We start from the raw sequence: 22,707 nt of genomic DNA on the forward strand, positions 1-22,707 counted from the left end.
GGGGGGGGGATGCTGACTTTCCCCTGGAAGTCCCCTTCCCAAGTACCATGACCAAGGTCACATTGTCCCCGCTCCAACTTTTGTAACTTGGGCACACAGATATGGGCCCAAAAACTTCCCTGGGTTTCCATAGCATAGACATGAAAACAGAACAAAACTAGTGGAAGACCAAAGAGCAGCAATTACAGTAAGCAAACAGCTTCTGAGCCCTCTTCTGTCCTGAGTCCTGCTAGTCACCTGGGGCTTTCTACCTGGAGAGTACAACGTGGAGGCATCCCGTTCTCCTCCTCCTTCCCCTTCCTCCCACCATCCTCCTTTTTACACGGAAGCCTACTAGCCTTCACTCAGCACTTGCCTTGAACCTTTGTGGACTTCTTTCCTTTGCCTGGAACTGTACCTCCTCAGGGCTCAGAGAGCACTTCCCCAACTCACAGCCTTGAGGAACGCCCCATTTGCCTCTCATTGCCCTGCCATCTTGTTCTTGTCTTTCACAGCACCTCCAAAATTACGAAATTGTATACTTTTGTGCAAGTACTTTTCATATTCCAAAATACTTATTAATAAATATGTCCTTCTTTCCCTTTTTAAATTAGTTTCTTTTTAACCAAAGTAATATATACATAGAATTTAAAAATGAAATAACGTCAAGAGATATTTCATGACAGGCGTCAGGCTCTGATCACGTGTCTTTCTACCCTCCAGAGATAACCACTTTCAACTCTTGGCTGTTTCTCCTTTGTTTAGATCCCTTCATCTAAATAACGTACTTGTACTTTTCCCCCAACATTTTATTACAAGAAATTTCAAATATGTAAAAAAGATTGAAAGAATTTATAGCAAATACCCATAACTTACCATCTAGACTCTGCTATTAACATTTTGCTATACCTGTTCTATCACAGACTTTCTAATTTTCCATCCTTCTCTCTATCCATCATTTCATCTTATCTTTTGGTGCATTCCAAAGTAAGTTGAAGCTAGGAGTGCACTTCACGCCTAACCAGTTCACCAAGCATATCATTAGAGTGCAGTATTTGCTTGAAGTATTTTTTTTCCTTTTGAGATAAATTTTACATGCAGTGAAATGTATAGGTCTTCAGTGTACCAATCCATGAGTTCAGAGCTCTGCACACAACTGTGTAACCAAACCACTACCAAAAATCAGAATTTTATCATTCCCTAGGGGGTTCTCTTACCCATCTTCTCAGTAAATACTATTACCCAGATAAGGCAGAAGGCTACTGTTCTTTCTTCCTTTTTAAACTTTATTTTTTGAAAAAAATGTTTGACTTTGACTATTGACTTTCTACTATGCCACGAGTCAGCTTATAGTTTTTGCCTTTCCATGATGTACTTATATCACACTCTTAAAAATTAAAACAAGGGCCGGCCTAGTGGCTCATTGGTTGGGAGTTGGCTTGGGATGTCAGCTCTGAGCAGCAGGGCCCCGGTTCGAATCCCACATGAGGGCCAGTGACACTGCACCCTCGACAGCTAAGATGGTGAACAACAGCTTGACCTGGAGCTGGGCTGCCGTGAGTCACTGGCGATGGCGTAGGCTGCAGGGAGCTGGTCGGCAGTGGGCATGAGCTGCCGTGAACCACAGGGAGCGGCCGTCCAATGGCTGGTGACCGATCTGCCTCACCCAGGAAGAGTGCACTGATAATACCAACATGGGCCAGTGAAGCAACGTCCTCCACAACTAGACTGAAGAACAAAAGGATAGCAACTTGTCTGTTCCCCTCTCCCCCAATTCCCCAATAAAATCTTAAGAAACAAAAATTAAAACAATATTCTCTTCTTACAGAACAAGTAAAAACTGTTCACTCCTGAGACAGTGTTATACAATAAATATGTTTCATTTCTCCTGCAGCTTTACGCTTTTCCTCATTTTAGCTTGCTTTCTTTTCTATGCTCTTCTCATTTTTTTTTTCACAATTCAACAGAACCAGAAAACCTCTATTAGTATCATTTGTCACATAAGCAAATGTATCAGATGATCTCTAACTTTGTTTTTTCAGGGAGCCTGCCCTCTAATCCTTTGAGGGTGGCTCCCCTGCTGCTCCTTTTTGGGAGCTTCTAGGAGCCTCTCATCTCCAGTGACTGAAACATCACAATTATATGCCTCGTGACTTTAAGGACACTTCAATTTGGAAATAAACATCTCTCAGTTCTGTAAAATTTTCTTCTATTATTTCTTTGATAATTATCTCCTTCATTTTCTCTGAACACTTCTAAACATCCCAGTGGTCAAACTGGACCTCATGATCTGATCATTTAATGTTCTCATCTTCCCTTCCATTATCTGTCTTTCTTTCTGTTCCACTTTTGGGGAATTTTTCTCTATTTTGTCTTTCAGACTTCTTATTGAATTTTAAATTTTGGCTATCATTTTTAATAGCCAAGAGTTCTTCCATGTACTTTGATTTTATATATAGCATTCTATCTATCATCTATCTATCTATCTATCTATCTATCTATCTATTTATCATCTATCTATCTTTCTACAACTCTTGCTTCAGGTGAAATATCTGCTTTTATCTCTCTGAGGATATTAATAATATAAAATATAGAAGTTTTCTTCTATTCCTGACCTTTCCTCTGTTCCTTCAAGTTCCTGTCTTTTTTCCTTTCTATTTGCTTGCCTAGTCTTCATGGCAGAGGCTTTTCTAGTTGTCTTATGATTCTTAGTTACCCATAGTTATCCATATTTCAGAGTGGCAGCTCTGTGAGCATGGATGGGTCTTATTGGCTGGTGGGCTTCACTGTAGTGTGAATGGAAATGGACAGGGAGCTGTTTTTCTCTTTGGAGGATACCCAAAATTCTGTGTTGCCCCCATCCACTTGGGCCATTTAATTTTCCCAAAAAAGAATTCTCCTGCCTCCAGTCTGGGTTGGGATGGGAACTGAGTGATATCCTGGCTGTTACATTTATGAAAGCTCAACTGAGGAAGGAGGCTGACGATCTCTCTCTTCAGTATGCAGAATTTAACCTAATCTTCCTGTTTTATGCCAGTGCTTTACCTCCATCTGTTGATGCACATTGTATCCCTGAGTCCAGCACTTTCTGGTTCAATTTCTTCAGAGGATGGCTTCCTCCTCACCTGCCTCTCCCTCCCCCAGTTTGGGAGAAGGACACTTAGCTGATGGCACACACTAGGTAAGGGACCCTGACTATCTAACCAATGTCCTTGCTTTTTTCTATCATGCCTGATGCCCATGATTCTTCAGGTCTTCCCGAGACCCCCTGGGGACCATGTCTCCTTTCTCAGGGACACCTCCCTCTGCAGGCTCGACCATTTAAACTTCCTCCATTCTGTTAAGTCAGTGGTCACTCTTCCATTCGCTTTTCCTCATCCAAACATGTAATGAAATGTGTCTTGTGCATGTCATCTCTTCCATTTTCTTTTTTCTGGTGGGTTTTTAGTGACTTGAATCTCAGTTTAGTGTGATTTCAGGAGGGAACAGTGATAAGTGATTATGATCAATCCACCCACCATGTTTAGCTTGAAATCTGTTTATTTAATATCTGTCCCACACTGGATTGTAAGAGTCCCATGTTAGGGATAAGCCTTTTTTTGATTGTTACTGTTTTCCCAGCACCTAGCAGAGTGCCTAATTCACACTAGGTTCTCAAAAATAGACACTGACGCAATTAAAAGCAAGGAGGATGGAATGTTTTTCTCTTATTTAACAATGTCCACTTCGCTGGATGGAGGGGTTGGTCCTCAGTCTTCTCAGGAGGCTGGATTGGATAAAGGGGTTATCAGTTATGGGTGGGAGAGGGGCATGCCTGTGAGGGCAGGAAAATATAATCACAGGTGGATAATCTCTTAGCTCCATGACTTAAATGTTCTAGCATTATAAAGACTGGAGGGTGTGAGGGCTGGGGTCCTGGGGTGCCTGGCAGCAAAAAGGAGGGGCCTAGCTCCAGCCCCAGTGCTTGTTCCAGAGGCCCCTACCACAGTCCCCTCCCAGAGCAGGGTTTCTGTCTCCCAGCTGGAGAGAAGGGAATGGCAGTGAGGAATGGAAACCTCTTTCTTACCCTAGAAGGCCAGGAAGCGCGTGTGGGAAAGGGGAAGGCCAGAGAGGGCTCCAGGCCTCAATACTGAGCACAGATGCTGGTTGATGAGCTAAAAATACAGCTATAGGTGTTCTCCCCTCCCCTCACTGTCTTAATGTGGTTTTTAAAATAAGTCATTTTCTTTTTAGTTCTCCCTTTCCACTGTCATTTATTTCAGTTTTTATCTCCACAACAAAAATTCCTTCCAACTTTTTTCCCCCCTCTCTCCCTCTAATGCTCTTCACTTTCAAATGCTAATAATCTCCAGCTGTAAAAGGCTTAGAAGTGGCTCTAGATTGTTTGATCTTTGGCCTGTGATCTGCTTTCATCTCTCTGCTTTCAAATGTTACTTTAGATTTACTTTAACCTATTAACATGCTTGGTATTCATAGACACACGCTCTCCAAATCAGCTTTCCAGCCACCCCCACCCCCCACCCCCCATTATAACTAGACAAGGAAAGTGAAACTCAGCCTACAGACGTTAACTTTGGCAGCGTTGAAGAAGGAGGCCAGGGAAAGAGAGAGCAGGACAGAGAAGGAAAGCCAAGTCTCCATTGCAGAGCACGCTGCCTCCCGGCTGGTTAGACCCTATCTAAATCTGCTCTCCTGGAACCAGAACGGGGAGTGGAGAGACTGAATTAGTGCTTAAGATTTCTTGCTCCCACGTCGTGCTGGAATGTCTGGCGTGTACGTTTCCACAGGAAACGCGAGGCATGAATATGGATGAAACTTCTCACTGAGACCACAAGGGTATGGCTCAATTATTTGCCATATAAAGTAGCACATGAGGATTCTTTGCACTTGATCATTTCCTCTGTGTGTGTGTGTGTGTGTGTGTTTGCATAGGCATGTGTGTGTGCATGTGCATGTGTGTGCTGGCGGGTTGTGTGTGGACAGCTCTGGGAAGGGTCCCTAAACCTCATCAGGAGGCACCTTTGAAAGGCAGCATGTCGTTCAGACCCTTGCTGAGGCTCTGCTTGCAGTTCAGTGCCTAGAGATGGTTTGGGAAAATGAGCGCCCTCACCTCCCCACTTCCCCTACCCCTCCCTATACACGCACACCACCCCCAGACACATACGCGTGCATGCATGTGCAGTAACAACTGTGACTCCACAGATGCCAGACCAGGGAAAGGACAGAGATCAGAGGAGGACTGTTGATATAAAAATCTCGGGAAAAGCTGAGAGCAGGCGCCATCCCAAGCTAGACTGATGGCTCCTTTCTCCCGAGGCTGCTCCCTTGTCTGGGAGAAAGCAGATGTCCCTTTCGCCCTGAGGGAAAGCCTGACCCAGCCACCTGGATGGTGGCAGCTTAGTCAGATAGCAGGGGGCTGTCTTAGGCTGGGCTGAGAGGGACACAGCGGAGCCCAGAGTCCTCCTGGACATAGAAAAAAAAGCTGCCAAAGCCATTGGGGTCAGAGGTGTACAAGAAAACCTCACTTGGCACCAGACAGTCTAGAATCCAAGTCTTGGGCCAGTAACTTAGCCCCTCTAATCTCAGTTTCCTCATCCATGAAGTAGTCTCCTTATTTCAAAGGGTCCTTGTGATGGCCCAATAGTTTTAGTAAGGATTATAATTGTAATTCATTGAGCACTCCTCGTGTAGCAGGTACTGTTCTGAGTATATTATTAATGTTAACTCCCTTAATCCCCTACTAATCCTCATTTAACCCTATGAGGTGGATTCTATTCTTAGCCTCATTTGCAGATAAGGAAACTGAGCCACAAAGAGTTTAAGTAATCTGTACAAGGTCACACGGCAAGGGCTATTATCTTCATTTTAGGCTAATTAGGCTTCTGGGTCATGTGAACTCACCTATCACCTCATTTAATCCCAAAGCATCCCTCTGGGTTGGTATCAATGCACCTACTTTATACAGAACTTAGCAGCACTAGCCAGGTTCTCTGCCACCCAAGCCCACACTCCTTAGCATCATGGTATGCTGCAAAGATGCTTTTCAACTGCAAAGGGCTTAAAAATGTCAGTTATTATTATCCACAAATGTTGGGGACTTCTGCCAAAGGGAAAACTTGTTTGGTAAGTTGGAGGCCCAGGGTGCTGAGGAAAAGAGTGGTTCCTAGGCTGTCCTCTCTAATATCTTCTCTAGGGCGTACCAGAACCTTTTTGCTGTAGACAGTGAATTGCTTCTGGTCCTGAATAAAGAGGAAAGGGAGAGCAGAAGTTGCCTCACTCTGTACCCCAATGTAATCAGCACAGGAAGGGAGTGGGGACCAGTGGACCACTTGGAATGAGCAGGCTGCCACATCCCAGCTTCCAGCGATGGAGGTGGTAGAGGATGGTAGGGTTAAAGCTGAGCCCACCTATGGGCACATGGGGAAGCACTTCAAGGTCCCCCGGTCCATTGAAGCAGAAGGGAAATGGACCTGATCTGAACACTGTCATGTGCCAGACACGCGTAAAGTATTTCCACACCTATCAACACATTCAAACCTCACACCAACCTCGTGAGTTAGGCATCCATCCATAGCATCGTTTTGCAGATGCTCAGAGTTTAAGTGACTTGAACATGGTCACCCAGCATCTTCTCTTTACACCTCACTGCCTTCCTTAGCTCTCAGCAGATATAGATTGATGACAACAACCCAGTATTACACTGGAAAGCAGCTTCACGGGCCCTCCTGAGGCCTGGATACCAATACCCCCACTGTCCCGATTCAGATCTTGTTTCACCAGGCACTGGGTTTCCCTGGGACCAGGCCTAGGTCCGCTAGTGGCCTGCTAGAACCCAAGCTTCAAGTATTTCTTCTTTTCGCTCTCTTTGGAATCTGTCTCCTCCCAGCTTGCCTGGTCCAGGAGTGAGCTCTGCATGTCACTACCTTTGTGATGAGCCAGAACTCTGCTCTTCTGCATACTGGCTGTGTGCCTCTGGATAAGTAACTTGCTTCTTTGCGCCAAAGTTTCCTCATCTGCTTAAGTAGTGAAATAGTGGGGTGGTCCTAATGATCTGTGGCCCCAGGGGTAATGGGCCCTGGGGGTGCCATGCCTTATGCACAGTGCATTGGGCTCTTCCTGGGGAGGCGGTGGGCATCACACTCTGTCCCTACTTGTAGGGCTTGCTGAAGGCTCGTGCTGGTGATGAAAGAGGGAAGGACACTTGTACCCTCCACTTTTCTGGCTCCAGCAGAACTCAGATGCTCTGCCACCTGTCAGATAGAGTGGGTAGTCTTGAATACCAGCAGCTGTTTCCAGATGTGCCTGCCCAGGGAAATGATGAATGCTGGGGGAACCCAGCTTCTGCTGTGCATTCCCCACCTGAAATCCAGAAGATGGCTCTTCAGGCCAGGAAGACTCCTTCTAGGTTGCCATGGGAGTTGGGGAGAAGTGGAGGTTGGTTAGGACTCTCGTTCTTGCTTCTCCGTTGCTTCCTTTGGTGCCAGACTCACAAGGAGCCCAAGAAGCTGGGAGGGGCAGCAGGCACGGAGGGAGAGTCCCCCTTCTTTCACACCCACCCACTAGCCCTTAGTTACTGGAAAGAGCAAATGCAAATGGATCCAGTATACAGTACCCAGAATACACTGCCACGCTTCCTAGGGGCTCACTCTAAGTTAAAGCAGGCTCCTCCTGGGGGCTGACATTTTCCCTGGTTCAAACAACAGCTGCGCCTCACCAAGCTTGGTGAAAGGTGAAGGAGCCAGTCACTGCCACTGTAGACTCAAGGAAAACAGAAAAACCCAGTTTCACAGGTCTGTCCCACCTGGAGGGAGTGCTGAGCCCACACAGGCACTCACACACATGCATCCACTTGCGAACCCTTTCACGGACCCTCATGCTCACTCAAGCACACACACGTGCATACACATGTCTGCTCATGAAAAACATGCAGACGTCTGTGAACTGGAGAGGGTCTGCTGTCACTCCATCCCCACCTCATTCCCCACTCAGAGAGGGCAGAACCAGGAGGGGCTGCTGAGCATTTGAAATAAATGCATTTTTAGGAAAAGGAGCATCTTCCTCTCCAGGCTCCAGGCCAAATCTCCAAATGAAATCAGGCCAGGGAGAAATGAGCAACCGAGGTGCACAAAACAATGTGAAAAAGAAACTCTGAAGAAACGAATAATAATATAAAAAAAAAAGGTGAGAGTTATTTTTCAGCTCACTGGCTTTCTGAAAAGTAATATAAAGTTGGGCAGAGTCTTCTTTGAATCGACCTTTCTGAGCTGAGACCCAAACCACACACACATCTCTTTCCTCTCTTTCTATTACACGAAATTTGTATGGTTTCATCTCCTCTGATTTTTTTTTCACTTGTGCACCTGTGCAAACCCCTGTGTCAAGGGCTTGTTCCCAACCCAGCAGTCCCGCTATGCTGGGAACTGCACCCAGGCCCCCTGTGGGGTGGAGAATTGAGAGCCTCCCCTGCCGTTCTCCCCAGCCTGGGCCTTGCTGCCCCAGCTCTGTCCCCCTCCCTGCCCAGAAGGGGCTGCAGACCTCTCCTTCCCCCACTCTCTACCAACCTGGCCTCACAGCCTTCTTGGTTTCCAGGAGAATTCTCTTATGCACCCTTCCCTCCACCAGGCTTAGAAAGGGGGAGACTGGACCCGCTGAGGGGCCCAGGGTCCTGGAGCTGGGAGGAACAGAACAACTATTCAGTAAATGCACAAAAGGGCAGGTGAATCAACAGATGATTTTGCTTTCTACAGGGTGTGGACAGAAAAAAGTTTCTATTCTAACAGGTCTAGGAAAAAGGTTTCGGAGGGGGAGACCTAGAATATTTAAAATAATAATGACATTCTCTGTAGTTCCAGTCAATTCTCCACTAGAACTGAAGCTGGGCAGACTAATGGCATCGCTTTGCCTCTCCTCTTCTGCCACCTCCCATGCCTGGACACACATGTATGTGCACACACACAGACATATGTACAAACACACATTCATGAGCACCTGAAACACATCCATATTGATACACATGCACACAGCCCTGAAATGAACACACATATGCACCCCTCAAACACTCACATAGTGTGTGCATGCACCTCAAACACATCCACAGAGATGCGCATGCATGCAGTCCTCAAACACACACATGCATACCCTGCAAACACACACAAACACATGTGTGCACACCCCTCAAATAGACCCACACAGATTCACACACACGTGCCCCTCAAACACACACACGCGTGCACACAAGTGCACCTACACTTTCTTCTGCACGGCTGCCTTTTAGAGAAGTACCAGTGCCTTTTCCAGTGAGCCATATCCACTCTCAGCTTCTACTTCATGCCCTGAGGAGGTGGAGAGATTTGATGATCTATAAACCTATTCACTTTTTCAATGAACACATCAAACAGGGTGTGACCCTGTGGTTTGTTTGCTGCAAATGTGAAGGAAGGTTGCGTGGCTTAGACCAGACTGGAGATGCAATGGCATCAATAGGACCAGTATGGCACCTGCCCTGGATCCACTCAGCAGATAAGAGCTCTCTATGGATGTATTTTGGGTGGGAAATGGGGACATGGGGGTGTAGGTAAAGCACTTGAATCTTTCCCCTGGAAGAGACTAGGAGATCTAGTCTGGAGACAGGTAATTCTGATGTCCATCACCTGGTGCATTCCTCCGTCCTCCATCAGTTGTTGAGGCACAGGATGAGCTATATGAGGGGTCGTCACATGACGTGACATGAAGGTGAACTACTGAGTGCCAACAATACTATTAACTGATATTAGTGAATCTTCGGCTGCTTGCAGAAGTGCTTCCTCCCTTCATTATGTCATTTCTATCATCACATTCACCTTGTAATATACAGGTATTGGTGGGCCTTTCCTGTAGATGAGGAATGTGGGGTTCAGGTAAGGTGAGCAACTTGCCAAGTGTATTAGTCAGGCTAGGCTAACTGCTATAACAAACAGCCCCCAAATCAGTGGGTTAGCTCAATAAAAGTTTCTCAAACATGCCTCTCTTCGATGAGACTTGGTAGGGAGGCTCTGCTTGATGTAATATTTCTGGAACTCAGGCTCCTTCTGTCTTGTGGCCCTGCTGTCCTTGCGGTAGCTGGAGTGTCTTGATTTGGCAGGCGGATGGGAAAAGCAAGTGAGGGTTCTGTGTGGAATGCTTTTTATGGGCCAGGCCTAGAGGTGGCACGCATCACCCCTACTCACATTCCATAGCCCAGAATATAGTCACATGGCTACATCTAATGACAGGGAGGCTGAGAAGTATAGTGCAGCTATAAGTCCAGGAAGAAAAAGGGAATGCAGATACTGGTGAACTCTGCCAGTCTTCACCACGCCCAGAGTCACACAGCTAAAAATAGTGGAACCAGCTCTTAGAAGTAGGTCTTCTAATTGCAGTACATTGCTTTCCCCCTTGCAACACTTTACATTGAAGTATTAAGCTTTACCAACAGAGCCCTGTGCCTGGTCCATATTCCAGGTCTGGAAGTCCTTACATTTGTAAGACTATAATGATAAAGCTAATAATATCTCCCTATGTGTACTATTATGCACACTAGCATTTTTAACTCTCACTACCACTCCATAAGGTATATGGTACAACCCTACTTTCTAACTGAGAACACTGCAGCTCAGAGAGATTAAGTAGCTTCTCTGAGCTTATGGGAGAATGAGAATGTGCGTCTATGACCTCATGGCTCTGGTCTCCCATCTTTCTCCCATGTTGCTCTTAGATCCCACTGGCCATGGGATTGGAGGATGGGTGGGTAAAGAGTCAGCTTTCTTTACCCTGCAGGGCAGACTTCCCTGATGAAGCTTAAATAGGATGCAGTGGTGTCAGTATTGGGCAGAGTCTTGGCTGCCTTTCTGCTCTGGGAAGCATCTGGAAAAATGTGAGGGCCTGGGATATCTGAAGATACTGATGGCACTGGGAACTGAATTCTGGTTATATGATCTTGAGTTAGGAGTCAAGAGACATTCTTATGGAAACCCAACTATAGTTAACTGTGCAACTTTGGGCATCTCACTTATAGTCTCGGGGGTTCAGTACCACACCCTCCCTTGGCTGCAAATTGGAAATTGTAGCCTTTATCCTCATTCCAGACCCTACCAGGCTTTCATGGTCTCCTAATGGGCTTCCCAACACTTCATAGTTTCTCTTCAAATCCTTCCTGCACGTCCCTGACAGAGTATTCTTAACACACATATGAAGTTCATCCTGCCTTTCTTCTGCTCAGTAAGTTTCATGACTGCCATAAAGTCCAAACTCCTTAATTAGCTCTCATATTTCCTTATACCCTGCCCCCTGATTTCCCTAAATATACTACTGCCACTCTGCCCTTTTCCTTCCCCGAGGCCCCTTTGCCAGGTTGCCCTCATTGCCAGCCTACCTGTTACCATTCTAAGATACCTCTCTCAATCACCCTGTATAACCGTCACTCTTTTTTTTTTTTTAAGATTTTTATTGGGGAATTGGGGGAAGGGGAACAGACAAGTTGCTATCCTTTTGTTCTTCAGTCTAGTTGTGGAGGACGTTGCTTCACTGGCCCAAGTTGGCACCATCATTGCGCTCTTCCTGGGCGAGGTAGATCAGTCACCGGCTTCTGGATGGCAGCTCACGCTGACTGCTGGCTACAGACGGTAGCCCATGGCAACCCACTTGCCGTTGCTGGTGACTCACAGCAGGCAGCTCAGCTCCAGGTTGAGCTGTTGTTCAGCATCTTAGCTGTAGAGGGCAGTGTCACTGGCCCTCATATGTGGGATCCAAACTGGGCCCTCTGGCGTCCCAAGCCAGCTCTTAACCAACGGCCCCTCATGCAGTGCTTCCTTTGGAGGTACCTTGGTGCTGTGGTCATCTGAGAATGTTTCTTATTTTCTTCACCAAATTGTGAGCTTCATCAGGGTGAGAACTAAGTCTTGGACAATTTGTACCCTTGCATACAACAGCCCTCAGACAATAGTTTATACATGAAAAGATAATTAAAAGGTGGCAAGGACTTTCAGTGATATGCAAATGAAAGATTTGGCTTAAGGAGTCATCATTAACATCATTTTAATTGTTTTTTGCCAGCCAGGAATCTTAAGGCAGCTCCCATATCCTGGTGGGCTGATAAGTTCCTTGGGTTTATCTGCAAGGTTATATGGATGGGACCGCAGATCAGACATGTGTGGCACTCTGGGTTGTATTTTCTTTGCCCAGCTAGCCCAGGCTTCCAACAGGCTAACCTGTGAGGTAGAATCAAGCTGGGCACATGCATTCGGGGAGCATCTCAAATTGAGCTCCCTTGGCTTTTTGCCCACACTCCGTCCCTCCACACCAGGCCAAACTGTAGGCTGAAGCCAGGAGAAAAAGTAATAGATTGGAACCAGAATGCTCAGGTTAAGTGGGCCACTTTGTGGAGCTCATCCATAATCCTGCTGGAGCCCAGAGAACAATACGTTAATTAGAGCCGACGGCACAGCTCCCACTAGCCATCCATCCTGCCTGTGTCTTCCCCATGGACACGCCAGCCCACTCCCTCCTCTGAAAGAGATTTATTCATTATCAATGTTTGTGAGAGGGACCTGGTGGTGAGGGAGTGAGATTCAGAGAGGGTTGGGATGGGGAAGAGGCAGAGCCGAACCTGCTGGCAGCTGATGAATGGGTGTGTTTGGGGTCTGGAGATGGGGTGTTCCCAATTAGGAGGATGAGGCAAGTCCACCTAGTTGGACAGGGGAAGAAGTAAGCCAAATGAAATGAAAAGAAGTTCAGTAAATATGCCTAACAAGTGATCCTGGGATTTTTTTTAGCTTTGGACCTATCTCACTTTCAGTCACAAATGATGGGGGGAAAAAGATAAGGAACAGACGAAGCCCATTGATCTAACGCCTACCCCAGTGCTTGCACTTAAAAAGCACTCAAAATGTGCTTGTTAAGTGAATAAATAAATAACTTTTGTGGCAGCCAGAAGATTTAGGTCAGATATCATGAGGAACTCATTGCCAATGAGCAAAAAGTAGTAGGAACTGGAAAGACTAAGATAGGGTTCTGGGATATTTTACCCAGAAGTTCCTTGCAAGAAATGTATTTCATTTTTTCTGGATGCCACTGTCTATGTATCGTGGAAATCAGGGGAACATGGGAGAGCGCCAGCTGCTCTCTGTGTAGTGTGGCAGGCTAAGGAGGTGAGATGTCAACATGTCAGCGATGACAAAGGGCTAGCTGGGCTGTGGCCCACTGAGCAAAGCTCCAAAGAGAATAAGAGTGTGGGTGAGCAGTGGGATGCAAAGGCACTGCTGTGCAGACTTGTTTCACAAAGGGATCAAGCTCTATAGCTCTTACTGCCCAGATGAGAAAAAGGGGAGGTGGGGAAGTGAGTGGCCCAAAGTCCCATGACTGGGGTATGCCACATTCTTGTCCTGGGCCTTGTTAGAAATGCAGACTCTTGGGCCGCACCCCAGAAGTACTGACTCCAAATCTACATTTTAACAAGATGCCCATGTGATTTCTGTGCATGTCAAAATTTGAGAAGGAAGTCAGTTAGATCATGTGCCTAGTTCTTAGGGGACAACATGGGGTTTTAGGGAGGAAACTACTATGGTGGGCTGGAAGTTCTAGTGCTGACACTCCATTACCTGGCTGGGTGACATGGAGCAAGTCACTTAGTCCTTCTGGGCCTTAGTTTACTAATTTCAATATGAAAGGATTGAACCGGATCAGCGATTTTTAAACTTTAACAATCATCAGAATTATCTGAAATGAAAGGCTGATTCCTGGGCACTACCCCCAGAGTCTCTGTGTGGGGCCTGAGAATTTGCATTTCTAATAGGTTCCTGATCACGCTGCTACTGCTGATCTGGGGAGCACACTTTGAGAACTGCTTGACCAGGTGATTTCTAAGTTTCCTTCTGATTCAGATATTCTGTGGAATTTTTATTTCCAGTTTACTACTCTTCCTCTACCAGGTGGCACCAACCTGTCCCCTGTCATTTCCGGCTGCCCCTCCTGCTGCAAGTAGTTAATGTCATTTCCCAGAACACCCAGGACTGATGAGCTAAGTTTTATAAAATGCATGAAAGGCAATAGAAGCAAAGTGTTATCCACAAGATTTAACAAGAGTCCTACGAAACACAGCAATAAAACCTGGAAATAACTATCCATTTCCTACAACAAAATGTCTCATTTCCGAGTCCATAAACGCTCCCCCTCCAGATCCCCAGACCCATCTGTTTTGTAAGCACGTATAATTATTAGCACCATAAAGTCACTTTCTATACCTAATGTAATTATCGGGAGCCCAAATAAAATCAGGTAAAGGCGGAGGAGGGTGGAGGAGACTTGCTCACTGCAAACTCAGCCTATTTCTTTAAAGAGAGAGAAGTAGTCACATGAGGAGATAATGATTCTTTATGGTGATATTATACTTCCTATGGAGGCTTTGGGGACAGATTTGCAAATAACACCGAACTGGCTCATCTCAAAGTAAAGAGCAGTTTCCTGCCATGTACTAGGGATTTAGGCCCTACTGGGAACTAGGAATTAGGATCACCTTGCTTCCTCTCCCTTCAGGTTCCCTGGAGGCCCCAGGGGCATGGCCTTCCATCCAGAGGCACTCCCAAAGCCAGTTCATTTCTTTCCTTCCTTTTGTACTTCCTCTAGAGGAAAAAAAAAGTTTACACTGTTTCTCTGAGATAATAGCCAGCAGGGGATTCATGGTTCAGAGTGAAGAGAGGAGTGTCTTTGTGTCCTAGTATACTGCCTTGGGGGAGCTATTTAGTCACCTGTTATTATAAATGAGCGAGTGAGTAAATGGTCAAAGTGATGGATGAATGGACAAGGTGTAGATGATGACAGGAGCTATTATTAAAAGGGAAGAAGAGTGTACTCCTTTTCTTCATATGTCTTATTTGTGATGGGGTGTGGGGCAGAACAAGGACCAATGAGGCATTACAGACAGGCTGATTTGGATTTACCTCATAATAAACAAAATAGCATTGGGGCCCTGAAAGCTGTCCAAATGGAATAGAACACTTTGCATAGTGGTGAGTTCTCCATCACTGGGGATTTTCAGACAGAGCCTGGGCAACCCTTTCCCATGAATCTTGTCTAGGAGGTTGGTGTATTAAGTAGGAAGGAGGGGGTGGGAGTAGGTAACGAGGAGAACATTTATTGAGCGTTCGCTATGTACCCAACTCTTTACTTATGTATCTCATTTAATCCACTCACCAAACCCATGAGATAGATGCTCTTATTCCTATTTTAAAAAATGAAGAAAGCAAGCTCAGAGATCCATGGAATTAGCCCCTGCCACGCAGCTAGTAAGAGGAGGTGCAGGTATCCAAACCTGGCCTGTCTGCTTCAAAGTTCATCTGCCTTCTACAGTGACTTGGCAATACCGTGCCAAACTTCAAATTCTTCAGTGCACTTGTTGGAACTGAACTTGACATGCTTGACTCGTGAAAACACAGGCTGCTGCCACTGCTGGCGGAGATGTTGGTCTATCTTGTGGACCCATCATTGAGAATTCAAAGCTCTCTTAAGAGAGCCTGTTGTGGGAAGTGACTGTTTTCAAGGCAGTTCTCTTTTGGTTTAAATTTGTTTGTTAAGCTTCCCTGACATCTACTCATCTGCAGATTTGCTTGTCTGCCAGGTTCTAAAATCAACATGATCATTTAGGGATTTCATTCTATGTTCCGGAAATCCATGTGTGCTGTTGCTCCTTCGTTCTCCTCCCCGCCCTGGGGAACTGGCTCCTTTCTCCAGCTATCACACTGACCACATTCAGGGCTGGCTGGAGGAGCATTTCAGCTGGGCAGGGGCAGATGGCTGGGGCTACAGACTGCCCTGTTGTCACTAATTCCTAGCGATGGGAAAATCCCAAAGGTGCTGGTGGTTCAGCCCGGAGAGAACTGAAAAGTTGGATTGACGTGCTTTCTGAAGCATCTCGGCAGCCATGGGAAGCAGCTTCGTGTGTGTGTGTGTGTGTGTGTGTGTGTGTGTGTGTGTGTGTGTTTCACTCCAGTCTCTGTCCCTTTTTTGCATGCCAACCTTCTCTGGATGCCCACCAGATTTCTTCCCGCCTGTGTGCCTCTGTGCCCTGTCTCTCATCTCTCTTTGCAACCGCGTGACAGGGAATCCTCCCCCCTCTGCTGGGGGAGTAGGCTATGAAGGAGGGCAGGAGACAACTTGTCTGCTGGTACCAGCCCACCACCTTTCCTCTCTGAAGGCCACCCCCTTCCTTTTGCCTCTGCTTGCCTTTGCATCCCATCCCTTTGAATCCAGCTTAAAATCATGCTGGGGTAGACCCTAGCTAGACGCGGGCACCAGCCAGGCCCCTAGGAAGGCATCTGCGTATGCTGATAAGTAACCCTGTCTTTTTCCTACCCTCCAGTGGGGCAGAGGTGACCTTCCCAGTGAGCCATGGAATTAAAGCAGGGAACTGAGCATTGGCAGGGGGCCTTCTCACTGGCACCAGGCCTGCTCTGTCTCCATGGATTTCTCTTGCAGAGTCACTGCTAACTGATTAAAAATGAATCCTTCTTGCCAAGCAAAATAGGGTTTAGTGTGGAGTCCACCCCTTAAATGAGATGGAAAGTTGGAACTCCAGGGGCCCAGAACACAGTTGATAGGAAGGAAGGACTTTGGGGTCTGAGAATCGGTTCTCCCACCAGGCTGTGGGGGGTTTTAGAGCAAAGGGCTGCATGGAGGGCAAACCTGACCCCACCTGCCTCAGGCCTGTGGCTTACCTGCCCAGCCTAGTGTACTAATTTGCTAGGGTTGCTTTGACAAAGTATCAGACCGGTGGCTTAAACAACAGAAATATATTTTCTCACAGCCCTGGAGGCTAGAAGTCCAAGATCAAAGTGTCGGCGGGTCTGGTTCCTTTGACGGCTGTGAGGGAAGGACCTGTTGCTCCAGGCCTCTCTCCTTAGCTTGTAGATGGCTGTCTTCTCCCTGTGCCTCTTCACACTGTCGTCCCTCTGGGTGTCTCTGTCCAAATGTCCCCTTTTTATGTGGACAGTGGTTGTGTTAGCTCAGGCTGCCATAACAAAACACCATCAATTACATGGCTTAAAAATAAAAAAATTATTTTTTCACAGTTCTGGAGGCTGAAAAGTTCAAGATCAAGGTACGGCAGCATTTGGTTTCCGGTGAGAACCCTGTTCCCGGCTTACAGAAGGTCACCTTCTCTCTGGGTTCTCACATGGTGGAGGGAGAGACCTGGTGTCTCTCCTCTCACAAGGGCACAAACCCTATCATATAGGGTCTCACCTTGCGGACCTCATTTTATCTCTATCATCTCTTCACAAGCCTTATCTCCAACTGCAGTCAAATTAGGGGTTAAAGAAACCTAGGAATTTTGGGCTGACACAATTTAGTCCATAACATGAGTCGTGTTGAATTAGAGTCCACCCTAATGATTTCACTTCAACTTGATTATCTCTGTAAAGACCATATTGCCAAATAAGATCCCATTCTGAGGTATTGGGGGTTAGGAATTCAACATATAAATCTCAGGGGACAAAATTCAACTCATAACACTCAGGCTCCACTGGCTCACTCTGCCACCCTGGAGTTAATTATGAAAGAGACCGATGGCTTCTTAAAAATGTTTCCCTTCCTTAACACCATCTGCCTGGTTTTCTGGGCACGAGAGATGGGAATAGTCCCCTCACCAGCTCCCTTTTCTGAGGCTGGACACCCCAGGATTGGCTCAGTTTTCCCCACATTGTGGGTTGCCAGCTGTACTCACAGGTGCCACTTCCCACGTCATCAGCTTGCCTACTAGGGCCACTCCCACCCTGGGTGGCCTATCTCATAGTTTCCAGGAGTGAATAAACCACAGTATTCAGGTGGCCACTTCAGCTCTTGTTGGAGACATCTGGGCAGAGCCAGCCAGAGAGAAAGAGGGAGCACATCTGAAGAGGGTTTGGGGATGGCGTCTGTGGGGAGGGTCAGAGAAGTGAAGGAGATGGAGAAGAGTGAGAAGAGAGACAAGTGGGAATCAGATTCTCCTTCCTTCCAAACTTGCTGTCACAGCCCTGGAGAAAACCTTTTCTCCACCCTTTTTCCTCATAATAGGATTATTCCAAAAACATTTGAAGCAAGAAAAATGCTGTTTTCTTTTACATCTTTATTTGAAAAACACAAAGATCAGAATTTTTGTTTCCAGGCTAACTAGCTCTTATATCTTTATCATTCTCCCATGATTTGCTTCTGGAGGCAGAGAAGGCAGCCTCTACTATGATCAGGAGACCCTCACGCCATACTGTGGTTCTGAACCATGGAACCGGGCCACGGGGTCAGGGTGCTGGGGCAACTCTTCGTTGTCTTCAGCCATCTTCAAGCTCGCACCTTGGTTCTTGCACCTGGTGACCCCGGGTCTCTGCAGGGCTTCTTCTCCGCATTCCTCCTCCCCATTTCCACATACCTCTCAGTGTCATGATGCAAGGAGAGCACAGGATTGGGAGTTAGAACTCACTTTACTCACCATGTGATCTAAATGGGTAGGGGACAGTAGGGACACGAAGGACATGGTTATGGAGGAGGTAGGTTTCACATGGCTCCTTTTACCCTGTTGTACCCACCCTGGCCAACATCCAGGGAGAAGGATGGCTGCCGGATGCCCTCCCCATCTCTATCTTAAAATCATAAACTCTGAGAGATAGAGGGTCTTTGGAAAGCATAGAACTCATCTCCCTCCTGGGTGTGTAGATGCTGGCTACGGCTGGGCTCTCATACATCCAGTAGGTGGGAAGCTCAGGGTGTTAGAATATCTTTCCCAGTGCTGAGTAGGAAACTTCTTGTATTAGTCAGAATTCTTTAGAGAAATAGGACCAATAGGATATGTGTATGTCTATATCTATATCTAGTCTATATAGATATAGATATATATCTTTCCATATATATTTATAATCTTTCCATGTGTACATATATTTATGAACATACATGGATAGAGCTCTATTAAAAGGAATTGGCTTATGCAATTATGGAGTCTGACAAGTCCTAAGATTTGCACGGTGGGTGGGCAAGTTGAAAAGCAAATGGTTTAGTTCCGGCCTGAGTCTGAGTCAGGAGAGCCGATAGTGTAGTTCCAGTCTGAAGGTTTGGTAGGCTCAAGGTACAAGAAATGCTGATGTTTTGGTTTAAGTCAAAAGATAGGTAAAAGTCTGCCTCCAAGTTTGAAAGCAGTCAGGCAGAGGAAATTCTCTTTTACTTGTGGGAGGTTCAGCATTGTCCTTCTATTTAGGCCTTAATCTGATTGAATGAGGCCCACCCTCATTAGGGAGGGCAATACGCTTTACTCAGTCTACCAATTCAAATATTAATCTCCTTCAGAAATAGTCTCACAGAAACACTCCATAATGTTTGACCAAATGTCTTGGCATCCCATGGTCCAGTCAAGTTGACGCATACAATTAATCACCAAACTTTCTTTCTCCCATTCCCCAACAGCCTGGTGACCTGAATCTGGTTTTGCAGGGGAGGGGACAGCCCTTCAGTGGTGCTCAGAGTGTTCAGCCCAAACTACTGCTCCTGGAAAGAGGCTTGGGTGCTCCACCTGGAACTTGCTCCCATTGCCATCAGCTGCCTCTCTCTACAGTTGAGTGGCAGATCCCCTCGCCTCAGCTGAGCCAGGGGAACATCTGCCATGCCTGTGCCCTGCCCCCACCCCTCTCCAGGGCACCCAGCTGTGGTACCTGGCCAGAAATATCAGGCCGCTCTGGCCATAGAGGGCAACGCTGGCTGGCCTGCATTTGGTTGTAGGTTAGAGCAAACAATTGACTCTCAGGATAAGGAAGCCCATCCCCCTGCCCCTCCCTTCTGGGTCCCTCTCTGCTTCTGGGTGAATTATGGGAAGAATTGGTGGGGGCCGACAGAAACCACATCCTGTGACTGATCTCTAGAGAAAGAAAATAAGAAAACTCATTCCACATTTGTTTCTCACTCCTACCAGTGGCCTCAAAGAGGGAGAAAAAGGGGGCTACCTACTTAAATGCCAAAGGCTCTACATGCATCATATTCTTGAAGCTGCATGAAAACTCAGCATGAACAAATCTCAGCTCTATTTTAACCACAAGGAAAATGATGCATGGAGAGTTTGCTGACTGCAGGGGTCAGGATTTGAATCCAGCTTTGGCGTACTTCAGAGCCTCTCCTTTCTGCTACATTGTGGGATGTTACATGGCTGTGCAGCCTCTGTAAACTGTGCTGCCTCGGGGCTGAGGGGCAATGCTGAGGTTTAACCGAATTCCAACAATATCAATGTAGTTCTGCCCAGGTGCCCAGGAAGGTCAGCTGTCAGCCAGCAAAGGAGTGACTGCAGGGTTGCCACTGCTGTGCTGCGTTCTCTTCAGTGGACCGTAATTGAGGAGGCTGGAGGAGATGACCACTAAAGGCCTTCCTCTCCAGCTCTGGGATGGCAGGGATGAAAGCCTTTCCGGTGAGATGGAGGATTCCAGAGCAGGCAGCCCTAAGGCTCCTTTGTTTTTTTTGGCACTGAGGAAAGGGAGAGGTGGAGGAACAAGTGGAGGACTGCCCCAGAGTGCCTCAGGGTCTGCAGTCCCTTCCCCTGTTCTGTGAGAGCAGGGGTGGGGTGCCTTGCTTGGGGAGGAGGTGTGGATGAGAGCCTTTGCAAAGGGCACAGCAGAAGTGCAGGCTGCCGTCCTGTTTGCCTGGGATGCTGCCAGCCTGTGTTCAGCAGTGACTTAGAAGAGGAAAGCAAATAAGGGGATTTTGAGATGGTCTTTGCATGCTTTTTCCTTTGTTTTCCCTTGCAGAGAGAGGCAGTCACTCTAGTTCCTCTAAATCTTGGCTGGGAGGAGCCAGGCAGGAGAAGTTGGAGTGGGGGATGGCTTATGTGAGATGAGCAGCCTGAAGCCATGTTAAGCTGAGCTGGGGAGCAGTTGATCTGCGCTCCCTGCTCAGTGAAGCGCCAGCTTCTCCTGGGAGAACGTGAGCTGACCTTTCCGGATCCCCTTGCTTCTATTACAATGGGCTGTTTAACAGGAACTGCCATTAATTTGGAGAATCTTGGGGCTGGAGGGGCCTGAGTTAATTCCCCCCAGACACTCGTTGAACACCTGTGGAAACGGGTAACTCCCTATCTTATCAGGGCAACCCGTTGTGTCTTTGCACAGCTCCTGCCTTGGAAATCTGTTTCCTAGTCCTTTCATTCATCATTCCAGGGTCTTCTGAGGCCTGGAGCTTTTCTCCTCCTTGCTCTGTGGTACTGCTGTGCGTATTTGCTTGTCCTCTGACCTTGCATGTGCATTTTCCTTGGAATACCATGGCACTCCTGTGGGAATGGGGCCCATGCTCTGAAATTACTTCCTGTGGTAGTCATTTCATCTCGTCAGCTGGCCTGTAAGCTGCCTTCCACAGGACCAGATCATCTCTATCTTTTATATCCCACATATGAGTATTCAGTATTAGAGGGCTGAGCATATGGCAAGCGTTAAAGCACTGCATGGCAGAAAGAAAGAAGGGAGGAAGAAAGGAAAGGAGAGAAAGAGAATGGAAAGGAGGGAGAACAGAGAGAGGGGAGGAGGAAAGATTTGCCCCCATCTTTTTTGTCTACTAGACAATGGACCCCCCTCTTGGAGTGGGTCTCCGATGACAATCAGTTGTTCCTGTCTAGGAGTTACGCTGGTATGGGGAGCAGCTCCGGGCACCTTGCTCAATACCTGGGTTCCAGTTCCAGCCTTTGTAGTTTCTAGCCAAGCAACCTTGGGCAGTTACTTGTCTGAGCCCCAGCTTCGTCTCTGTAAAGGGAGAATAAGAATCACTCGCCTCATATAGGGTTGTTGTGAAGATCAAATCGGATCAAGAAACCTTACCCTCTACAAACTGGGTTTCCTCAGGTACGAGCGGCCATCGTCAGGGTTAGCACACAGGGAGGCACAATGCCAACAATAACAACGCTATTATTATTTCATTAATTTCTACTGTGTGCTGATCACCGAGAAGTTTCTTTATAAACGCTGTCTCAGTGTATAGTTTACACGGTGGGCAGTTTACCAGAGGAAAGCTTAAGTGGCTTGAAAAACTAGGATTCAAATCCAGATTGCTAACGACCTCTGAGCCCAAATACACGCTACAGCATCAAGCTGCTTCCCATTAAAGGCAAATTGGGGCCAATGGCAGGGGCACTTAATGAGGTGGTGGGGGGCATGTGGGACTCAAAGACTAGAGGGACTCTAAATCTTGTGATTTTTATCACTTTCCCATCTAATAGGGCAAAGCAAATATTCAGGGCTCATTTTTTTCTGGGTTGTTTTTTGACATCTCTTCCTACTCTAAGCTTCTCATTTGCAGTCAGATTTGGATCTGCTAGCCAGGTGCTACTTCTTTGCCAAGGAACCAGGGATGGCGGCATAAAAAGTGTTTCCAGGAGCCCTCAGTCCGGTTATATGTATGTGTGAGGGGGCAGGGGGAGGAAGGAATCTAATAATCAGGCAGAACAAGGCAAGGAAGACCTGGCTTTGAGGCACTAACCAATCAATCATTCGGGAAATTTATTGAGCATTTACACATGCCAGGAACTGTGCTAAACCCTGTGGGATTGAAGAAACCACAAGCTCTGATCTTTAGGAGCTTACAGATTGGTGAGGAAGACAGGTTTCAAGGCAGATGGAAGCTCCTTCTGCTTATGGATGGGCAGGGGAGGGGAGAGAAGGACGGTGGGAGAGCAGGGTGTGAGTGTGTGTGTGTGTGTGTGTGTGTGTGTGTGTGTGTGTGTGTGTGTGT

Source organism: Hipposideros armiger, unplaced genomic scaffold (assembly GCF_001890085.2).
Source record: "Hipposideros armiger isolate ML-2016 unplaced genomic scaffold, ASM189008v1 scaffold_111, whole genome shotgun sequence".
NCBI classification, from domain to species: domain Eukaryota; kingdom Metazoa; phylum Chordata; class Mammalia; order Chiroptera; family Hipposideridae; genus Hipposideros; species Hipposideros armiger.